This window comes from Trichechus manatus, unplaced genomic scaffold (genome assembly GCF_000243295.1).
Source record: "Trichechus manatus latirostris isolate Lorelei unplaced genomic scaffold, TriManLat1.0 scaffold00048, whole genome shotgun sequence".
Lineage (NCBI taxonomy): Eukaryota > Metazoa > Chordata > Mammalia > Sirenia > Trichechidae > Trichechus > Trichechus manatus.
The window spans coordinates 14,025,055-14,045,943 of record NW_004443984.1 but is presented as its reverse complement, the minus strand read 5'-3'; the positions used below and the strand labels follow the sequence as shown (position 1 = coordinate 14,045,943).

The 20,889-nt window shown below is 38.8% G+C and overlaps 1 pseudogene; it reads right to left on the bottom strand.

Moving 5' to 3' along the window:
- Positions 1 to 3,316: 3,316 nt before the first annotated feature.
- The window catches only part of LOC105756315 (zinc finger protein 699-like), a 30,058-nt pseudogene continuing 12,485 nt past the window's right edge, over positions 3,317 to 20,889 (bottom strand).

Here is a 20,889-nt window from a genome sequence, read left to right as displayed (position 1 = left end):
CCAGAGCTGGTATCAGTTCAATGCCCTGTCAGTTCCCTTCCACTGTGGTGCTCACTTTTCCTTGTGTCCTGTCTGCTCAGCATCTGTGCTTCTTTACTTTGGATAACTGGTGCCCCTATTTTGTTGACACCCTAAGAACACGTTTACCTTGCTTATTGGGTTACCTGTCCCTGGGAAAGAGAAAAGCAGCCCTGTGTGGTGAAAAATTATACAGAGAATTTCCCTAATGATTGGAATGTTTCTGATATTCATGGAGGACTCCAGAACGTATAGCATATCCTAAGGTAATTCAAGGTGTGGGGCTCAAAAGATCCACCAGGTTATATAAGCACTATCTCTACCTCCAGGGAAGGGACACTGAAGGTTGAGTGAACGTCCCGGTTGGTGATAAACATATATGTATAGGAGGAGGGAAGGCGTAAGGCATGCTTGAGAAATAGGACCTCTGTGATTGATACTGTCCCATACCTCACCACTTGTGGTTCTTCTTTATGCTAGTCATGATTTGTATCCCTTTCGCTGTATTACAACTGTAAGTAGAGTACTTCCTGAGTTCTGCATCATTCTAGCAAATTACTTAACCCAAGGAGAGGCACCCTCATGTTTTAGTCAGTTATTTGGAAATCCAGGTGTACCTAGGAGCCCCCAAGCTCATGGTTGGTGTCTAGAGTCTTGGGCACACTTGGCAGTCTAGAGGACTGTGCCCTTCAACTTGTAAGATCAGACCTTGCACTGGGTGATCAGTTAGAATTGTATCTGCAGTTGGTATAAGACATTTAGAGTTGGTATCTGAAGTAGACAGGCATACAGACATTTTAAGCTCCTGACAGAGAGGGGGAGCAACTTGACCACCAACAACTAAGACCTGGTGTGGCTAGGAGCTGGTTTGTCACTGACAGAAAACCAACAAAATACAAAACCATGCTTTTACCATTGTCTGGGTGATCAATTTATTGCTTCTGCCGCAGATTCCCTACCTGCCTGCTCTGTGAATAGAGTTGGGCCTTACATTTCTCCTTTGCAAGTTATCGATGTATGAAGGACAATGAATGACACTGCAGTTAGAAGGGTCTTTCATTTCTGATTCCAGTGTGATCACCTGCCAGGCTCCTAGGGAGGGCATTTTTGTCCCTTCTTTACTCCCTTTAGGTTCTACAGCACAGGGTTCCTGAGGGCACAGTATGTGGACACTGCAGGCTTGCTTGCTCCAGCTGTCAATTTAGGCAGTGGTGACATAGCTTGGCGCCCTACACATTTAGGCCTGTGGCCTAATCCAGATGCTATACCACACACGCTATCCTCACAAATGTGGGGATGCCTGTCAAGTGAGCTGCCAACCCAAACTCCCTCCCCTGAAACCAGAGGCAAATAGAAGTGTGCTATACTCCTCTTGAAAGCAGGCTTTCCAGATTCCAGCGGCAACTGGATGTATACATTGCTGGTGGAATATAAAATGTCACAGCCCTTTTGAGAAACAGATTGGAAGTTTCTTATAAAGGTAGTCATACACCTACCATGACACAGCAATCCCACTCACTGGGATATAGATGATAAAAAATGAAACCTTATGTTCACATAAAGCCCTGTGCAGGAATATTTATAGATTTAAAAAAAATAAAATAAAAACCAACAAACTAGAAACAATTCAAAAATTCTTCACCTGATGAATACACAAACTGTGGTATGTATATACAATAACATACTACACAGCAATAAAAAGGAACAAACTATTGATTCATCAACATAGATCTCATTCACTAAATGACAGTAGCCAGAATCTAAAAACTACAAACTGCATGACACGTATAGGGACAGAAGCCAGAGACTAATGGTTAAGGGAAGGTTTGACTAAAAAGTGGAAGCACCAGGGAATTTTTTTGGAGGGAAGTGGAGAGCTGTTGTGTATTTTCATTGTGGTACTGGTTATATAACTTGATATGTTTGTCAAAACTCATACTACTGTACATTCCAAAAGCAAATTAATATTTTTAAATTTAAAAAATTATAAAAGTAATGAACAAAGACTATAGAAAAGTTTCAAATTAACGAGAAGCAAAAGGAGTAAAGAAATTACTTAGTCTTGCTATTGGGACAGATTTCTGTGAATGTTCTAAGATGGAACTTCTCTACAGGCTGATTTGTCTGCATATTCAATTTTTAATAAAATCGCCCTCATAATGTACACACTATTTTACACCCTGCCTATCACACATTAAGCTGATTGCTTCTCCTCCTGTGAACTAAATTTTCCTGAAGAAATTCATTTAGTAGCAGTACAATGTTGTGACGTGTAGTCAGACATCGATCCAAAACTCCTTTTTGTTGGACACTGACACTGTTTCCCCCTCTTTCACTATTTCCACAATCTAGCACTATTATCAAGGTACACCATTATGTTTTCCAGGGATTTCCATAGGATGATTCTCAAAGGGGGACTGATACCTATAGCCACCATTTTCCCAAGCCCCTTTCATGAGTAGTCATGGAAGAAGGTCCCAATTACCACAGGGCAGAGGATCTCTGTATAAACCTCCAGGCCCTGTAGCAGGTGGGGACCCCAGATGGAGCAGCTGCCACCAATACAGCCCAGTACAGCAACTGCAGCTTCAACTTCTGGCTCAGTGCACTCTCACTGAACCACAAAATTACCCAAAACAGGACTGTTCCAAAATATAGGTTCTGTGCCTGTGATGGATAGACGGTCCACTGCATCTAGGTCAAGCTGTGGGTCTGTGTGGGCCCACCATCTTACATATCCCCACTGTGAGCCTTGCTTCAACAAAAATCCTGCTTCTCACAGCATCATTGGAGAAGGACATTTTTGTAAAATGGTGGGATGTGGGTTAAAATTTTCTGTGCAGTTTCCTCATTAGTAAACTAGGGACCCTAACAGTTGTGGAGGATAAATAAAAGCAATGAAAAAATTGTTTGGTACAACACTACACATACTGTATAATCCAGATTCTTTAAGAAAGCATTGCTTTGCATACAAAGAAGTATAAAGGAAAATATCCAAAATAATGAGAGTGCTGGAATTCTGAGTGATTTTTGGTTTTCCTTATAATTTTCTGTTAAAATCAAGTTTTCTACAATGAGAACATACAGCTTTATGTGAAAAATTATAAAACTTTAAAAACATAGTTGATAAACACACACACACAGTTTAAGACACCAAGCGTCGGTGAGACTTTATAATACAATTTTTTATAAACGGAACCAAAATAACATTTTGATACTTATCCAATGTCATGTGCTACAACTGAAGTTCTTTGTTTACACGCACAGTCTCTCCAGTGTGTGAGGTATTATAGAAGTCCTAAGGGAAGATGGACACTGAAGGCTTCCCTTGTCTTTTACATTCACAGGATCTGTCACATGTTATATATTTCTCTTCAGTGTATCTTCTTACATATTTTCAAATGGCAGAGACAGAACTGAACATATTCCCTCATTCCTTACATTTATAAGGCCTCTCTCCACTGTGAGTTCTTACATGTTTAGTGAGGGATGAGGAACAACTAAAGACTTTTCCACATTCCTTACCTTCATAAGGCCTCTCTCCACCGTGAGTTCTTATATGTTGAGTGAGAGATAAGGACTGACTAAAGGCTTTCCCACATTCCTTACATTCATAAAGCCTCTCTCCACCATGAGTTTTTATATGTCTAGTGAGGGCTGAGTGCCAACTAAAGGCTTCCCTACATTCGTTACATTCATAAGGCCTCTCTCCTCTGTGAGTTCTTCTGCGGCTAGTGAGGTGTGAGGACTGGCTAAATGCTTTCCCACATTCCTTACATTATAAGGCCTCTCTCCACTGTGAGTTCTTGTATTTGCAGTGAGGTTTGAGAAATTACAAAAAGATTTCCCACATTCCTTACAATTATAAGGCTGATTTCCACTGTGAGTTCTTATATGGTTCATCAGGTGTGAAGACTGGCTAAAGGTTTTCCCACATTACTTACATTCATTAGGCCACTCTCCACTGTGAGTTCTTAAATGTTTAGTGAGGGATGAGGAACGACTAAAGGCTTTCCCACATTCCTTACATTTATAAGGCCTCTCTCCACCATGAGTTCTTATATGGCCAGCTGGTTTTGAGGACTTACTAAATGCTTTCCCAAATTTCTCACATTTATAAGGCCTCATTCCAACTCCACTGTGAGTACTTATGTTTACTGAGGGATGAGGAAGAACTAAAGGCCTTCCCATGTTCCTTATAAGGTTGATTTCCACTTTGAATTTTTTTATATTCAATGAGACCTGAGAACTGACCAAAGGCTTTCCCAAATTCCTTATATTCATAAGGCCTCTCTCTGCCATGAGTTCTTATATGTGTAATGAGGGATGAGGAACAACTACAGGTGATGCCACATTCCTTACATTGATAAATTCTTTTGAGTAAGAGTTTTTACATGAGTGCTTAGGTAAGAGGAACAGCTGCAGGCTATTCCACATTTCATACACTGATAGGTATTGCATCCAGTGTGAGATGTGACGTAGTGTTTAAATGAAGAATGATTCATGAAAGTTTTTCCACATTCATGGCATTCAGAAGGATTTCCTCTAGCAGGAGTTCCTTTGAGACTGGTAAGATATGCAATCTCGCTGAAAGGTTTTCCACACTGATTACCTTCTTTCCTTTTCTTTACTTTCCCTTCTTTACTTTCACAGAGGCTCTTGGCTGTATGCCTTCAGTTAAAAATAGACAGCATGCTATTAGAATTAAGTTTGTTACCATTTCATGATTACAGTACACAGTAAATGTGTATGTATTCTGCCTTATCTCATGTTGAATAGATTGAATCACTTCATAGAGGTCAATTCCATTACTTTAACAGTGTTTCTAAATAATACAGCTTTCTGGTAACTATGTACAAGTGAAAAATGTTTCAAATACTCAATATATCATTCATATTTATGGAAATATAGTATTGTGAAAATTATGTGAACACACAATTTTAGAGATAGTTTTATACAAACATACACACACATAAATGTCATAATACCTTAAGACTGTCTCCTGAGGTACTGCTCACACTCATGTCAATGATACTCACCTCACATGCCTCCCCTCATTGTTATGCTGCTCTTCAATGCCATGGAATTCACAGATTTCCCTTCACATGGTGTACCAGGAGTTATTCTTCATGAATCACATTATTAAATGTTCACCAGACACCATTTGTCTGTTATCAACCTGTTGAGAAATGGACTCAGTAATTTCTAGTGGAGTTTCACAATATGAAACTCTTATGAGGAAAAAGGCACCTATGAATACAGAAATATTCTGAGGCATTTGGATGTTCTAGGACTTTGGCAATGTACAAAAGGGTCAACAATTTACTAAAAAGTAATTCCTTGACAATTGGAAGTGACAGTGTCAGGAATAGGGTACAATTAGGAAAGCATAGTAGAAAGGTACTGCAAACAATGCATGTGTGCAATGGTAATGTTAAAAAAGAAATGGGGAAAATCTGTTCCATGAACATAGAAGGCATGAAAGACTGATGGAAACTAAAATAAATAAATAACAAATCAAGAGACTTTTTCAAGTTGATTTATTCAAATGTAATTCCCTCCATGCAGGGTTCATCATTCAAAGGATTCTTGCCTTCCTAGCATGTCCTGACACCACGGCTCTGGATAAGTCCTAACTCCACTCTCCTTAGATCTTTCTCTGGGAGAATAAATGGATGTGGCTGACGTGATATTCATGGGGAAAGGTAGATCATGAGGGAAGACAGTGAAGCGCAACACTTCCCTGACATTGGGCCAATACTTTGATCTCTAGAGTCTCTACAGATGGACTGGTATGAGTTTATATGCAGCAAAATAATCACATCAAATCTGTAATAAATACAGTAAAACTCTAATAAGGTACTAATCAACAAACCTCTCTGTGTCCAAAGTGCCCCTGAAGCCAATGTGCACACTTGCAACACTTAAATACCCTCACGGTATTAACCAGAATAGAAATACAAACTCAGTTTAATATGCTGATTTTTGCTTTCAGCAGAAAGACTCTAGAGACTAAGCTCCATGAGGGCAGTGAACATTTGTCATGTGTTCCAATGTATTCCCAGTCCTCAACCCAAATCTTGAAACTAGGTCGATGAGTACAATATATTCATTCACTAATGAAAAAATAATAAGAAGAAGAAAAGTGAAGCCCTCCTTGCCAACCGAGGCCAGGTTCCTGAAGGTTTCCATCATCACTTCTCTGTAGAGTTTCCTCTGAGCAAAATCCAGCAAAGGCCACTCTTCTTGGGTAAAGTCCATGGCCACATCCTCAGGTACCACTGAGTCCTAAAACATTCCACATATTCTGGATCAGCAAGGTGTCATCTTCCCCAATGTGTACTAAAGGACAGGTGAGGCTGTCAGTGCAGGAGAACAGAGAATTCAGAGAAGTTTCTGTGTTCTACTCTAGAGTTTGGCCATCAGCCTCTTCCCTTTGCTGTCTACATTTACATCCTGACTCCAGGCATCCTATCTCAATGATTTAACAATATTTCTAACACACTGAACTCATCTCTCCACAGTTTGACACTGACAAATTCCTATCTCATTCCTCTCTATATCTGTGGCCCAGAACAGCCAGAACACAAGGCAGAAGGGCCAGAAATCCTCTATAAATGAAAAACCTATTTCCACATTCAGATTATCATTTCTTTGTGGAAAAAAACAATTTCACTTCCTTCCATAAAACCAGCCAAAACATTCAATAAAACATAAAGCAAGATGAGATATTAATAAGTAGGAAGCACTGAGGGACTGGTAGTTTTTCCTTGTGTCCCTCACCAGCCATGAGAGGTCTAGGGGCCTGAAGAAACAAACTGGCAATGCAGGTGAACAGGAGGTGACAAGAACACCTGCTAAAAAGTAGATATTTTTACTAAGAATTATAAATTTTTACATGTCTGTTACCAATTTTTCATTAACTCAACAGTTGTACCAACATCCTCTCTGACTCATGGAGACAGGCAAGGGGATTGAAAAGTTAATAGAGCTCAGGTGAGAGACAGAGAACACGAGACTCTAGATCTCCACACAATTCTCAAACTTTTGAGCCAATTATAAGTGACCACTTGCTGAACAAACGTACACCCAGAAACCCACATAAACATGCTCTAATGTTTTAGGATGACAAAAATCCCTATTTCTGCAAAGGCTATAATAGCATGCCTTTGTGTTTGCTGACCATGAGGAATTGGTTAAGATTCCCATTTTGTAAGGAAGTTAACTGAAGTGCAGAGGGTTTAGCAGTTAATTTGCCCATGAATCCTAAGAAACTTACACACCAGCCCTGTGGAAGTTCTACGTCAAAATTTTCTCACATCAGCAGCCCCTAAAATGCACATAAGCACATGACTATTTAAACCCTGATGTCTGGAACAGCCTGGGTTATACAGTCCCACTAAGGATTAGACGCTGAGAAACAGATTTAACAGATTGGCTTCCACATGCAGTGAGGAGACAAAAGTCTGCTATATCATACTTCTGATGCTAAAATTGGACTGAACAGCAGAGAAGTTGCAGAATAGGAAGGCTCCTCCTGTCAGGGCAGTGGGTGAAGTGAGCCTCCTAGATCATCTCTAACCATTCCTGGTAAGATGGTGTCAAAACAAGCTTTCATCCTCAGGGAAAATCAGAAAGTCTCCATTGCAGGGAACCAGGGTATGTATTTCAAACTCATCAAAGATTCTAACACACATTACTACAAAAAATATTAATGAGCAAATGCTCCATTTATTGAGCAACTACAATACGGGAAAGATTTTGGAAAAAGCATTACAGACCAGTTATAATGACTCTATTAAACACACATTATTTGAAATAGGTTCACAGCTGAGGCAACTTAAGAGATAATCAATTACTCATATGTTCAATGTTGCCCAATTAGAATGTCAGTGAGCCAGGGTGAGAATGTAGGTCAATTTGTATTTGAAGCCTAAATTCCTCATGACTCCATCTCTGTTCATATGCACACACTTTTGCTGTTATTCTACAATAACAACATAAATGACCTGGAGCCCAACTGGGCACTATGGCAAGGAGACTAAGGAAACATCCTACTCAATTCAGACAACACTGACGTCTTCCTCCCAGCAAAGTCCTGTGTCTCAGGCATAATGCTTGCCTTAAGTTTCTTACCTCCAGCTCCTTCATTTAATAAAATTGATTTAGGAAAAATTCACACAGAGCCTACTTCATGTGGGCACAGTAGATAGAGCAATGAAAAAAGCAGAAATATCCGAATGCTCATAGATCATAAATTCTATGGGTATGGACAAAAAATAAACAATATAGATTTCAGATGCTTGTCAACTTTAACAAGTCCCAATGTACAGGCACAGGATCCAAAGGGCTGCAAAGACCCTCCTGCCCAGCAAAGCACAGAAACACTGCTTACTCCAAGAAAGAAGAAAAGCTCATTAGCAATAGATCAAACATAAATGGAGACACTGGAGAATTAAAAGCAGCATAAATGAAGAGTATAAAGGGAGAAACATGAAAATAAAGTCATGTTAATGACAGAAAAAAAAAACAAAGACTTTACACATACGGTCTGGCCTGGAGCTTGGGAGTCATTACTCCTGTCCTCACCACAAGAAAAAAGCTAAACAAACCAAAAATCAACAACTCTTCTCAGACTCATCAAAGAATTGAAGTCATAGGGCAAACTTCCTCCCCCAAAACTGGAGACACAGATAGGCAAATACAGAGAATGACACTTTACAGAAGCAAAAACCCTGGAGGACAAACTGCTGCTGAAGCCAGTACCGGTGTAGAAAGACTCAAACTGAATTGACTAATAGCATGAAACTCACTCTAAATCTGCTTCAGAGTTAAAAATATGAGAGGATCCAGTCACAGGGGGCTCCCCCCCACTCCACTTTCCTGAGTCTTAGCTTCAGGAGCCCTACACCAGGCTCTCATTGTGATGATCAGCGAAAAATCTCCCGTGCTTCCAGCAGGGAGAGGGACAAGTAGCTATTCTGAAATACACCCAAAGAATTCTGTTCTCCTTAAAAAGGCTTACCTTCAAAGGAAACTATTTCACCAGATCTTTAGCCAACTGGAGTTTTAACAGGAGTCTAAATGACCCGGGGGAAGGGAAATATCCAATTCCAATCCCATCTAGGATTTCTGTCTCACCTAAGGGAAGAGGAGGAGAGCTGCAAAGCACTTGTGAAGGTGCCAATTGTGGACATCAGGCTTACTAAAAAACTGACATCCAATCAAGGACTACAGAATGCTTCCTCTCCCCCCACACATATACCACCACCACAATAGGGCTCCTGTATAATAAAAGGGGAATAAAACTAAAAGAACTTTAGGTTTAAGATCTTATTTAAGAAGAAGTCTCTAGCAAAGCCCAAAGACAAGAGGAGAGAGAAAACCAAAAAAAGAGAGGAAATTTTAGCCTCTCACACCTACAGCTACACAAACACAGCCTACTTCTAGCCACATAAACAAAACATCGCACTGAAGGCCAATTTACCAGTATCTTTTACCCAGTAACATCATAGCCACCCTTCTGTTCATCTTTCAACGAAAAATTAAAAGGCAAACTAAAAGACAAAAGGCACAGCTTGAATAGACAAAGCAAGCATCAGAACCAGACTCGGATATGACAGAGAATTTGGAATTATCAGATTGGGCATTTAAAATAACTATGATCCATATAATAAGGCCTCTTCCAAAGGAGAAAGTAGGCCACATGCAAGAACAGATGGGTAATATGAGTAGAGAGATGGAAAAGTCTAAGAAAAATCAAAAGGAAATGCTAGACATCAAAAACAATGTCACAGAAATGAAGAATGTATTTAATGGGATCAGCAATAGATTGGACATGTCCGAGAAAGAATCAGTGAGTTCAAGATAGGTCAACAGAAACATCCAGAACTGAAATGCAAAGAGAATAAAGAATGAGAAAAAGGGGCGGGGGGGACAGAATATCCAACAACTCTGAAACAACAGGTATAACATGTGGTGATGAGAATACCAGAAAGAGAAGAGAAAATGGCAAGAAGTATTTGAAGTAATAATGGCTAAGAATTTTATAAAATTAATGACAGACACCAAACCACAGATCTAGAAGTTCAAATAACACCGATCAAGATAAAACAAAAAATCTACACCTAGACATATTATATTTAAACTGCAGACAAGCAAAGACAGAAAAAATCATGAAAGAAACCAGAGGAGAAAATACACCTTACTTAGAGGACCAATATTAAGAAGTACAGTAGATTTGTCTTCAGAAGCCATGCCAGCACGAAGACAGTGAAGTGAAATACTGACAAGTATTGAAAGAAAAAAAACCATAAAATTAGAATTTGTGTCCAGCAAAATTATCCTCTAAAAATGAAGGCAAAATATAACTGTTTTCAGACAACCAGATTTGAGGGAGTTTGTCTTGCAAGAAATGTTAAAGGAAGTTCTTCAGAAAAAAGGAAAAATGGTATCAGTCAGAAGCTTGAATGTATAAAAACAAAGGAGAGTATTACAGAAGGAAGACACGAAGGTTAAAAAAATCTTTCATCTTTCTTATTCGTAATTCATCTAACAGATAATAGCTTGTTAAAACAACAGTCACAGTATATAAGGTGATTACAGCTTATGGACAAGTGAAATGAAGGACGCAATTTTACAAGGGACAGGAGAAAGGAACTTGGAATACTGATATAAGGTACTTTCACACCTATGAAGTGGCACAGTGTAATTTCAAAGTGGACTTGGATTAGTTATAAATGTATAATGCAAACCCTAGAGTAACAACTAAAATAAAATTTTTAAAAAGGAAAAATATATGTATAATTGATACACTAAGTGTGTAAAGAAAAATGGAATCACATAAAATGCTGTTTAAAACAAGTGAAGGCAGTGACAGAAAAAAAAGAAACAAAGGACAAAAACCAGAAAATAGTAACAAATAAGGTAGATAGTAATACAACTATATCAATGATCACTTTGTCTAAATAAAACAATTAAAAAACAAAAAGGATTTGGTCTACAAGAAACCCACTTTATATATATACACGAAAATACTAAAAATAAAGGGATGGAGAGAAAAGGGACACAAGTCAGCAATATGGTGACATAAATAGCTCCATGTTCTCCCCCTCCCCCCAAAAAACAAACAAATCTTGCAGAACCAACTTTGAAAAAACTTTAGAAAATTTTACCATAACTGTAACAAGTAAAGAGATTGAATCAATAATCAACAATAACCCAAGAATGAAACCACCAAAACCTGATGGCTTCACTGCTGAATTCTACCAAACGTTTAAAGAATTCACAGTAACTCTTCTCAAACTCCAAAAATAGAAGGTCAGGAACACTTTCTAACTTATTCTATCAGGAGAACATTACTCTGATACAAAAGGTAGATACAGACTTGACCAGAAAAGAAAATGACAGACCAATGTACCCTGTAAACGTAGGCGCAAAAATCCTCAAAATACTAGAAAACCAAATATCAAGTGGGGTTTATCCCAGAATGCAAGGATGCTTAAAAATTAGAAAATCAATGTAATACACCCCATGAATAACATGAAATATATACATATATATGTCTCAACTGATGAAGAAAAAGTGTTTCACAAAATCAAACACGCTTTGATGATGAAAACACTCAACATACTAGGAATGAAAGGGAAATTCTTTAACATGACACCAAGCAGTCATGAAAAACTCACAGCTAACCTCAAATTCAGTTGTGAAAGAATGAAAGCTTTCCTCTAAAATCAAGAACAAGACAAAGATGCCTGTTTTCATCACTGCCATTCAATATTGTACTGGATGTTGCAGCCAGAGAAATCAGGCATGAAAAATAAATGGCGCCCGTATCGGAAAGGATGCAAAAATATCTCTATTTGCTGATGACATGATCATATAGCTAGAATGTGCCAAAAAATACATGAGAAAGCTACTAGGCCTAATAAAAGATTTCAGCAAAGTTGTTGGATACAATATTAACACATAAAAACCAGTTGTGTTTGTTCATCAAAGCAGTATAAAAAGAAAGTGAAGAAATAAATTGGAAGAAAATTTTTAGAAACCATCTACTGGATAAAGGTTTAATATCCAGATTATATAAAAACTCCTACAACTCAACAAGACAAACAACTCAGTTGAAAAAAAGGGCAAAGGACTTGAATAGACATTTCACCAAAGAAGAAATTCAAATGGTCAACAAGCACATGAAAAGCTATTCAACATTATTAGTAATCTGGAAAATGCAAATCAAAATTCCATGAAATACCACTTCATACACACTAAGATGGCTATGATGGGAAAAATATAGTAAAAAACAGGTGTTGATAAGGATGTGGAAAAACTGGAAACTCCATCTATTGCTGGTGAGATTATAAAATGGTATAACCCCTGTGGAAAGCGATGAAGTGCTTCCTCAGAAAGTTAAACATAGAATTACTATTTAAAAAAAAAAAACTCAAAAAATTACCATATGATTCAGCAATTTCACTCCTAGGTATATACCCAATAGAACTAAAAGCAGAAACACAAAGTGATACTTGTACACGAATATTCATTACAGCTCTATCCACAAAAGCCAAAAGGGGAAACAGTCTAAATGTCTATCAACAGATCTATGGATAAAAAAATGTGATACAGCCATAAAGAGAAATGAAGCACTGATACATGCTATAACATGGATGAACCTTGAAAATATTATAAGTGAAATAAGTCAGTCACAAAAGGACAATTATTGTATGATCCCATTTATATAAAATATCTAGAAAAGGCAAGTGTATAGATATTAAAGTTTATTACTGGTTAGTTACTTTGGGTAGGTTGCAGGGAGGGGGAAAGGAAGATAAAACGTTTAGGGGATCCTGAGCTTCTGTTAAGGGTGGTGGTAAAATCTGAGAGTGGTTAATGATGTTGGTTGAACAAAATGATGAACATAATTAATGTCACTGAACATGTACATATTTAATGTACATGTGGAGATTGTTGTTTGTTGTTAATGTACATGTTGTTGTTGTTGTTGTTAGGTGCCTTCTAGTCGATTCCAATTCGTAGAAACCCTACGTACAATGGAACAAAACTTTGTTCAGTCCTGCTCCATCCTCACAATCGTTGCTATGTTTGAACCCGTTGTTGCTACCACTGTGTCAATCCATCTTGTTGAAGATCTTCCTCTTTTTTGCTGATCCTCTACTGGCGGTTCCCTGTTGACGTACTGCTGCAACAGTTTTTGAATTATCTTCAGCAAAATTTTACTAGTGTGTGATATTAATGACATTGTTCTATAATTTTTGCATTCTTTTGGATCATCTTTCTTTGGAATGGGGACAAATATGGATCTCTACCAGGCAGTTGGCCAAGTAGCTATCCTCCAAATTTCTTGGCATAGACAAGTGAGCACCTCCACTGCTGCATCCATTTGTTGAAACATCTCAATTGGTGTTCCATCAATTCCTGAAGCCTCGTTTTCCGCCAATTCCTTCAGTGCAGCCTGGACTTCTCCCTTCGGCACCATCAGTTCTTGATCACATGCTATCTCCTGAAATGGTTGAATGTCAACCAATTCTTTTTGGTATAGTGACTCTGTATATTCCTTCTATCTTCTTTTGATGCTTCCTGTGTCCTTCAATTTTTTGCCCATAGAATCCTTCAACATTGCAACTCAAGGCTTGATGTTCTTCCTCAGTCCTTTCACCTTGAGAAATGCCAAGTGTATTCTTCCCCTTTGCACATTTCATTATAATTCTCTGTCTTCTCGAGCCACCCTTTGAAATCTTCTGTTCAGCTCTTTTACTTCGTCATTTCTTCCTTTCACTTTAGCTACTCTACATTCAAGAGCAAGTTTCAGAGTCTATTCTGACATTCATTTTGGTCTTTTCTCTCTTTTAATGACCTTTTGCTTTCATGTAGGATGTCCTTGATGTCATCACAGAACTCGTCTGGTCTTCGGTCATTAGTGTTCAATGCATCAAATCTATGCCTCTAAATTCAAGTGGGATATACCCAAGGTTGTACTTTGGCTCTCATGGTCTTGTTTTAATTTTCTTCAGCTTCAGCTTGAACTTGCATATGAGCAATTGATGGTCTGTTCCATAGTTGGCCCCTGGCCTTGTTCTGACTGGTGATACTGAGCTTTCCCATCATCTTTTTTCCACAGATGTAGTCAATTTGATTCCTGGGTATTCCATCTGGTGAGGTCCACTTGTATAGTCACCGTGTATGTTGTTGAAAAAAGATATTTCCAATGAATAAGTCATTGGTTATGTGAAACTCTATCACGCGATCTCCTGTGTTGTTTCCATCACCAAGGCCATATTTTCCTACTGCTGATCCTTCTTTGAGTCCAACTTTTGCATTCTAATTTCCAGTAATTATTAGTGCATCTTGATTGCATGTTCCATCAATTTCAGACTGCAGAAGTTGGTAAAAATCTTCAATGTCTTCATCTTTGGCATTAGCAGTTGGTGCGTAAATTTGAATAATAGTCGTATTAACTGGTCTTCCTTGTAGGTGTATGGATATTATCCTATCACTGACAGTGTTGTATTTCATGATAGATCTTGAAATGTTCCTTTTGATGATTAATGCAAGGCCATTTCTCTTCAATTTGTCATTCGTGGCATAGTAGGCCATATGACCGTCTGATTCAAAACGGCCAATACCAGTCCATTTCAGCTTACTAATTCCTAGGATATTGATCTTCAAGTCTTCCATTTTATTTTTGATAACCTCCAACTTACCTTGATTCATACTTCATACATTCCACATTCCCATTATTAATGGATGTTTGCATCTGTTTCTTCCCATTTTGAGCAGTGTCACACCAGCACATGAAGGTACTGAAAGCTTGACTCCATCCACGTCATCAAGGTCTACTCTACTTTGAGGAAGCAGCTCTTCCCCAGTCATATTTTGAGTGCCTTCCAACCTGAGGGGCTCATCTTCTGGCAGTATATCAATATTCCCTGCTATCCATAAGGTTTTCACTGGCCAATTTTTTCAGAAGTAGATTGCCAGGTCCTTCTTCTCAGTCTGTCTTAGTCTGGAAGATCCGCTGAATCCTGTCCACTATGGGTGACCCTGCTGGTAGAGGTTTCCCCGCTACCTGAAAGTAGAGTGTTCCTATGAAAACTTTCATAAGCCGAACTGGCATAAAGCAAGAAAGCAATTATAATTAACTAATATGGGAAAATTTTTTGAGCGTTTCGAGACCCAAAAAATAACCTACCAAATATTTTTGTGTGTAAATAGTATGAATGATGGATGCAGACAAGTTCAACACACGCACAATGTCTTTATTTCATTCACCACAATCAAAACGCTTAATTATACATTTTTACACTGAGCTTAACACTCTTACAAGCTCTCTTAGGCTTTTCTCATATTTTAGGACACATCTTGCTAACAGATGCACAAAATAAATTGAGATAAAGCACAGATGCTCCCATACATGATTCAAAGTTATGTTGGCTTTATGCTGAAATGCTGAGTGTAGTTCCCAGGGAAGGAGCTTGACGACGCCACTTTCGCTGCTCGGGGTGCATGCTGCCTATTTAACGGCTCACTGCAAAACAAATGCTGAATGCTGTTTCCGCTTTTCTCCTTTTCTCATAAAAGCAAAAATCTTCTTTCAGTTAGCAAAAACAGGTCCTAACATAGGTCTTTTGTAAAAGCAAAGTGGCATAAACCGAACTTTCGGAAAGCAGGAGATACCTGTATTTGAAATACCAGTGACATAGCTTTCAGCATCACAGCGACATTCGAGCCACCATAGTACCACAAACTGACAGATGAGTGGTGGAGTATCAGTATAGAAATACACAAATAGATCCATGGAAAAAAATAAGTAGCCCTGGAACAGGCCCACCAACTTATATGGAGTGCTGATTCACCACAGAGGAAGCACACTACAGGGCATTGTCAAAAACTATGAACACTTCAGTATATAGGGTAGAGTCAACTAATTATCTAATTGGAACAATGAATGTATTCCTACGTACTTCACATGCAAAAATCAATTCCAAGTAGATTAGCTTTAAATGTCAAAAGGTAAAATTATAATAATTTTAGAAGTTATAAAACAAATGATTTTATGACATCAATAGAGACAGAACAAAGAAGACATAAGGGAAAAGACCAACAAATTCAATGACTGTATTTTTATGCAAACAGCGTGCACCTTCTATGTTTGTTTGCCAACTGCACCCTCCCCCCGATGAGGTATTTTCATAAGCACACTATGCTAATTTTTTTACAGCAACACGCAAAAAAATGGCAAAAAATTGGCACAACACACTTACGAAAATACCGGGCACGGTTGGCAAACAAACATAGAAGACACACATTATTTGTGTAAAAAGTACTGTATATTAAAATTTAGGACTATTCATCAAAGGAAGCAAAAAGCGAGTGCATACATAAGCTACATACTAGGGAAAAAATTTGCAATAAATATAAATGAAACTATTTATTTCCAAACTCTATAAAGAAGCCCAAAAAAGTCACAGAAAGATGAATTAACAGTGGGAAAATACGCACAGCCTTGTTAGTACTAGAGAAGTACAAGATAAATGCAGCATAAACTTTAAGATACCATTTCATATCTATTACAAAGCAAAAATTAATCAATTTGAGAATCCCTGTGTTGGCCAAGCAAATGGAACAAATAAAATCCATATACTTACTTTATGGAAGGGAAAATTGGTTAAACAAAAAGAAAAAGAAAAAAAATCGTAATTTCCTAGTAAATTTAAATTTGGCTGTGATCTGCAACTCAGCCATTTTCCTTTATTGAGTTACTGTGCACTTACATGTATAGAGAATGAGCACGGCAACAGTATTCACAAGAGCAAAAACTGAACTCAAAACAACATAAATCCCCTAAGCTGTACAATGGATAGGTAAACTGTGGCCAATTCATAAAGGGGAACACATATATGCAAAGGAACATCAGTAAACTAGAGCTACAGATACTAACGTACAAAATCCAAAAACATCATGAGGAAAACAAGTCACCAAAGAACACATACACAGTAATTGCATTTATACAAAACTCAAAACTATATAGCTTATGAACTAAGACTCAAGTGGTAAAGCTGGAATAATAGCCCACAACAACAATAATAAATAATAAATTTCTAATATATAGATAGTAGTCACCTCCAGGTTAATGAGGCCAACACACTGGGAGGCTCTAAGAAGGTCCCAAGTTTTGTCTGTAATCAGGTGTTTATATTAGTGTTATTAAAATGTTACGTGAAAACTTCCATGCATTCTTTGTTTATAACATATTTTACAACAGAAAGCTTAAAGCAGTTTAAAACTTGGAAAGAAATGTGATTTCCACGTATTAATTTTACAATGTAATCTGACAACTCATTCATTTTGATTGAACTTGTCTTAGGTCACAAGGGCTTTTATTCCTAAACTTTTTATGCCTAAATCTTAGAAATTTACATTTATAAAATACAGCAAGCTTTGTAAAAGTAAAATGTTGGAAACTATCCAAGTGTCCATTCACAGTGGTGATGTTTAAAAAAACACCACCACCACCACCAAAACAGGAAAAACTAAGATCCATCAAATACAGTATTAGGGAATTTTATAAAATTTTACACTTAAGCTGGCTGTGTATTGTTATGAACAGATCTCCAGGATAATTTGTTAACTATAAAAAGCAAGTAAAATTTCTATGCTATCTTTTGTGTAACAAAGTAGGAAAAATAAAAATTTATAACTCTATTTACAGGTATTTACGTTAAAAATACTGGCAAAGTAGTTAAGAAAGGTTACACTAAAGCTTGTTATCTAAAGATGGCTGCTGGGGTGGGGCGGGGGGAGTCTGGATAAGCCAAGAACAGGAACAAGCCTTCATAAAGTATACTTTTTAGGTTCATAATGAGATCTGAACTTCGAAGGTATTGTCTATTGGAAAAATACAATAATTTGGGGAACTAAATTTTACTTTTAAACATGATATAAATCAAATGTGATACGTAATGTGTTTCCAAGGAAATCCCAAACATATAAAACCATTTATGATTTAATCACCTAGAGCCTAACCAAAAAAAAAAAACAAACCCTTTGCCATTGAGTCGATTCCGACTCATAGCGACCCCACAGGACAGAGAAGAACCGCCCCACACAGTTTCCAAGGAACGGCTGGCGAATTTGAACTGCTGATCTTTTGGTTAGCAGCTGTGCTCTTAACCACTGTGCTAGCAGGGCTCCACCTAGAGCCTAATTGTTATTAAATGATCTAGTATATCTGTGCAAATCATAAAAATGTAAGTCTGAGAGCTCTTTTTAAACACAGCGACCAGAGATATCAGTCTGGACTTCCATTTTACCTCAGTCAGAATGTTTCTAAAATGGTTGGACGATTTAAAACATTAGGTGTTCCGTCATGATATGTTAAAGGTAATAGGAGTTTTAAAGATTCTTCTCAAGATTTAAGTAAGCTTTAGAGTAACTTTTACATCAGTAAATAGGCATTCCTCTGTGTTTAAGAAGTTTTATATCTACTAAATGGAAAAATTCTCAGCAGAAACATAACAACCGCATTCCGAAATTTGCTTCCTGTGGAAACTGTGACCCTGAGAAGTTAAATACAACCATCTCATATCCTGAGTTTTTTTAGTAAAAAAACAACAACAACAACAAAAAAATAAAACACTCTTAGATTCTAATCCAAGACTGTGGGGAGCAGTAAACTAATTTAGGAGTTTAATACCAGCTCTAGGCAGAGATAGGCTGGGAGGGCAGGGACCTGGATTGGGTATCGTGCTTCTCACACACCTGAAAGCCTCAAGCAAAACCAATACCGACTAGGGGAAAAAAAATGATGGTTTTGGAGACCCTACACATGATCCAGTTGGACTCACTCTCCTGCCTCATTCCTTTGGTGAGATTATGAGAGTGTCAAGTCTCACACATGACCCCATAAAAAGTCACGGTTCTTCCCCTAATAACTCTCTGTCTCCCGTTCTTTACCTCATCACTCAGTATGAGAGTTGGAGCTATAATGTTAGAACTGCACAGAAAAGACTGCAGTGCCTGGGGGAAACCAAGAACACTATTTTTAGTGACGGGACAAGTATGGCTCTGGAGGGCCTGGCGCCCAGCCTCCTCAGCCAGAGCTGCTCTGTCTTCAGGCTCCGCTCAGGAGATTCTGTCATTCAACACAGAGCACCAGGGCCCAGGATGGGGATAGTAATGTCCCATGGTGTCAACTTGGAGGTCGCATAAAGAAGGTGACCCAGACATTCAAGGCTTAAAAAACCACGTATGTGCAGAGGAAGAGCCCTGGACAATGGCACTTCTTGGCATTTAGACCATGGCCTCTTCTGCCACCTTTTACATCATAAAAGAAACACACAGCTGGGAGTACACAGCTGGTCCCCCACAAAATCATATTTAGCCTCAATCCTTTCTGCTAAGAATTACCCGGTTCTCTGTGGTACTCAACACTTCTGGGCTCCAGCTTCTGGAAATCTAAGTGAATGTCCTCTCTACAGCCCAAGAAGCCAATTAAGGCAAGAGGAATGGGAGTGGAAGCAAGGCCACTAGGCAGTTTGGAGGCAAATGAATAACGTTTGGTCTACACAGCTGCTCAGCAGTTGAAATCCTTACTTGTGATTTACAGATATGTAAGATGGTCCCTTAGGTACCCAGCCACCTAGACTGGACCAGTTTTTCCTAAGCCACACCTGGAACCTGAAATGGAAGATGGGGGGAGGGATGGGGCAGACAGTGTTGAGTAAGTAGGGAATGACAGGTTCTTGGCTTCAGCTCTGTCCCTGGGCAGGGCTTCCTTCCAGGCTCAAGGAATTCCTTCACCTCGAGGTTATCTGCATTCTTCACACAGCTCTACAGGTTTCAACCTTATCGCAAGGAAATCACAGATGAAGCGATATCCTCATCTGAGAGCATGAGAAGCATCCATGCCTGGCCAGGCCAGAAAACCTGAACTTGATTTTCACAGGGTGTCAGACGCCCAAGGTTCAGACTGTGGTTTCACCTGGGTGTCTTTGATCCTTGTAAATCTTTTCTTATTCGCATACAAAAATTTATACATGCACTGTTACGTGACTCTAACTGCTCTCCCCATACTGTGACAGCACACTCCTCCTTTCCACCCCCGATTCCCCGTGTCCATTCAACCAGCTCCTAACCCTCTCTGCCCTCCTATCTCACCTCCAGACAGAAGCTGCCCATTTAGTCTCTTGCACCTACTTGAGCTAAGAGGCACACTCCTCACAAGTATCACTTTATATCCCACAGTTCAGTCCAATCCCTGTTGGAAGACTTGGCCTCGAAAATTGTTTTAATTCTGGGCTGATAGAGAATTCAGGGGCTATGCTTTCTGGGGTACCTCCAGTCTCAGTCAGACCATTAATTCTGGTCTTCTTACTAGAATTTGAGTTCTGCACCCCACCTTTCTCCTGCTCCATTCGGGACTCTCTCTTGTGTTCCCTGTCAGGGCAGTCATTGGTGGTAGCTGGGCACCATCTAGTTCTTGCAGTCTCAGGCTGATAAAGTCTCTGGTTTATGTGGCCCTTTCTGTCCCTTGGGCCACTACTTTCCTTGTGTCTTTGGTGTTCTTCATTCTCCTTTACTCCAGGTGATTGGGACCAATTGGTGCATCTTAGATGGCTGCTAACAAGCTTTTAAGACCCCAGATGCCACTCACCAAAATAGTATGCAGAACATCTTCTTAATAAGCTTTGTTAAGCCAATTGAACTAGATGTCCCCTGAAAGCATGGTCTCCAGACCCCTACCCCTGCTACTCTGTGCCTCAAAGTGTTTGATTGTATTCAGGAAACTTCTTAGCTTTGGTTTAGTCCAGTTGTGCTGACTTCCCCTGTAGTGTGTGCTGTCCTTCCCTTCAC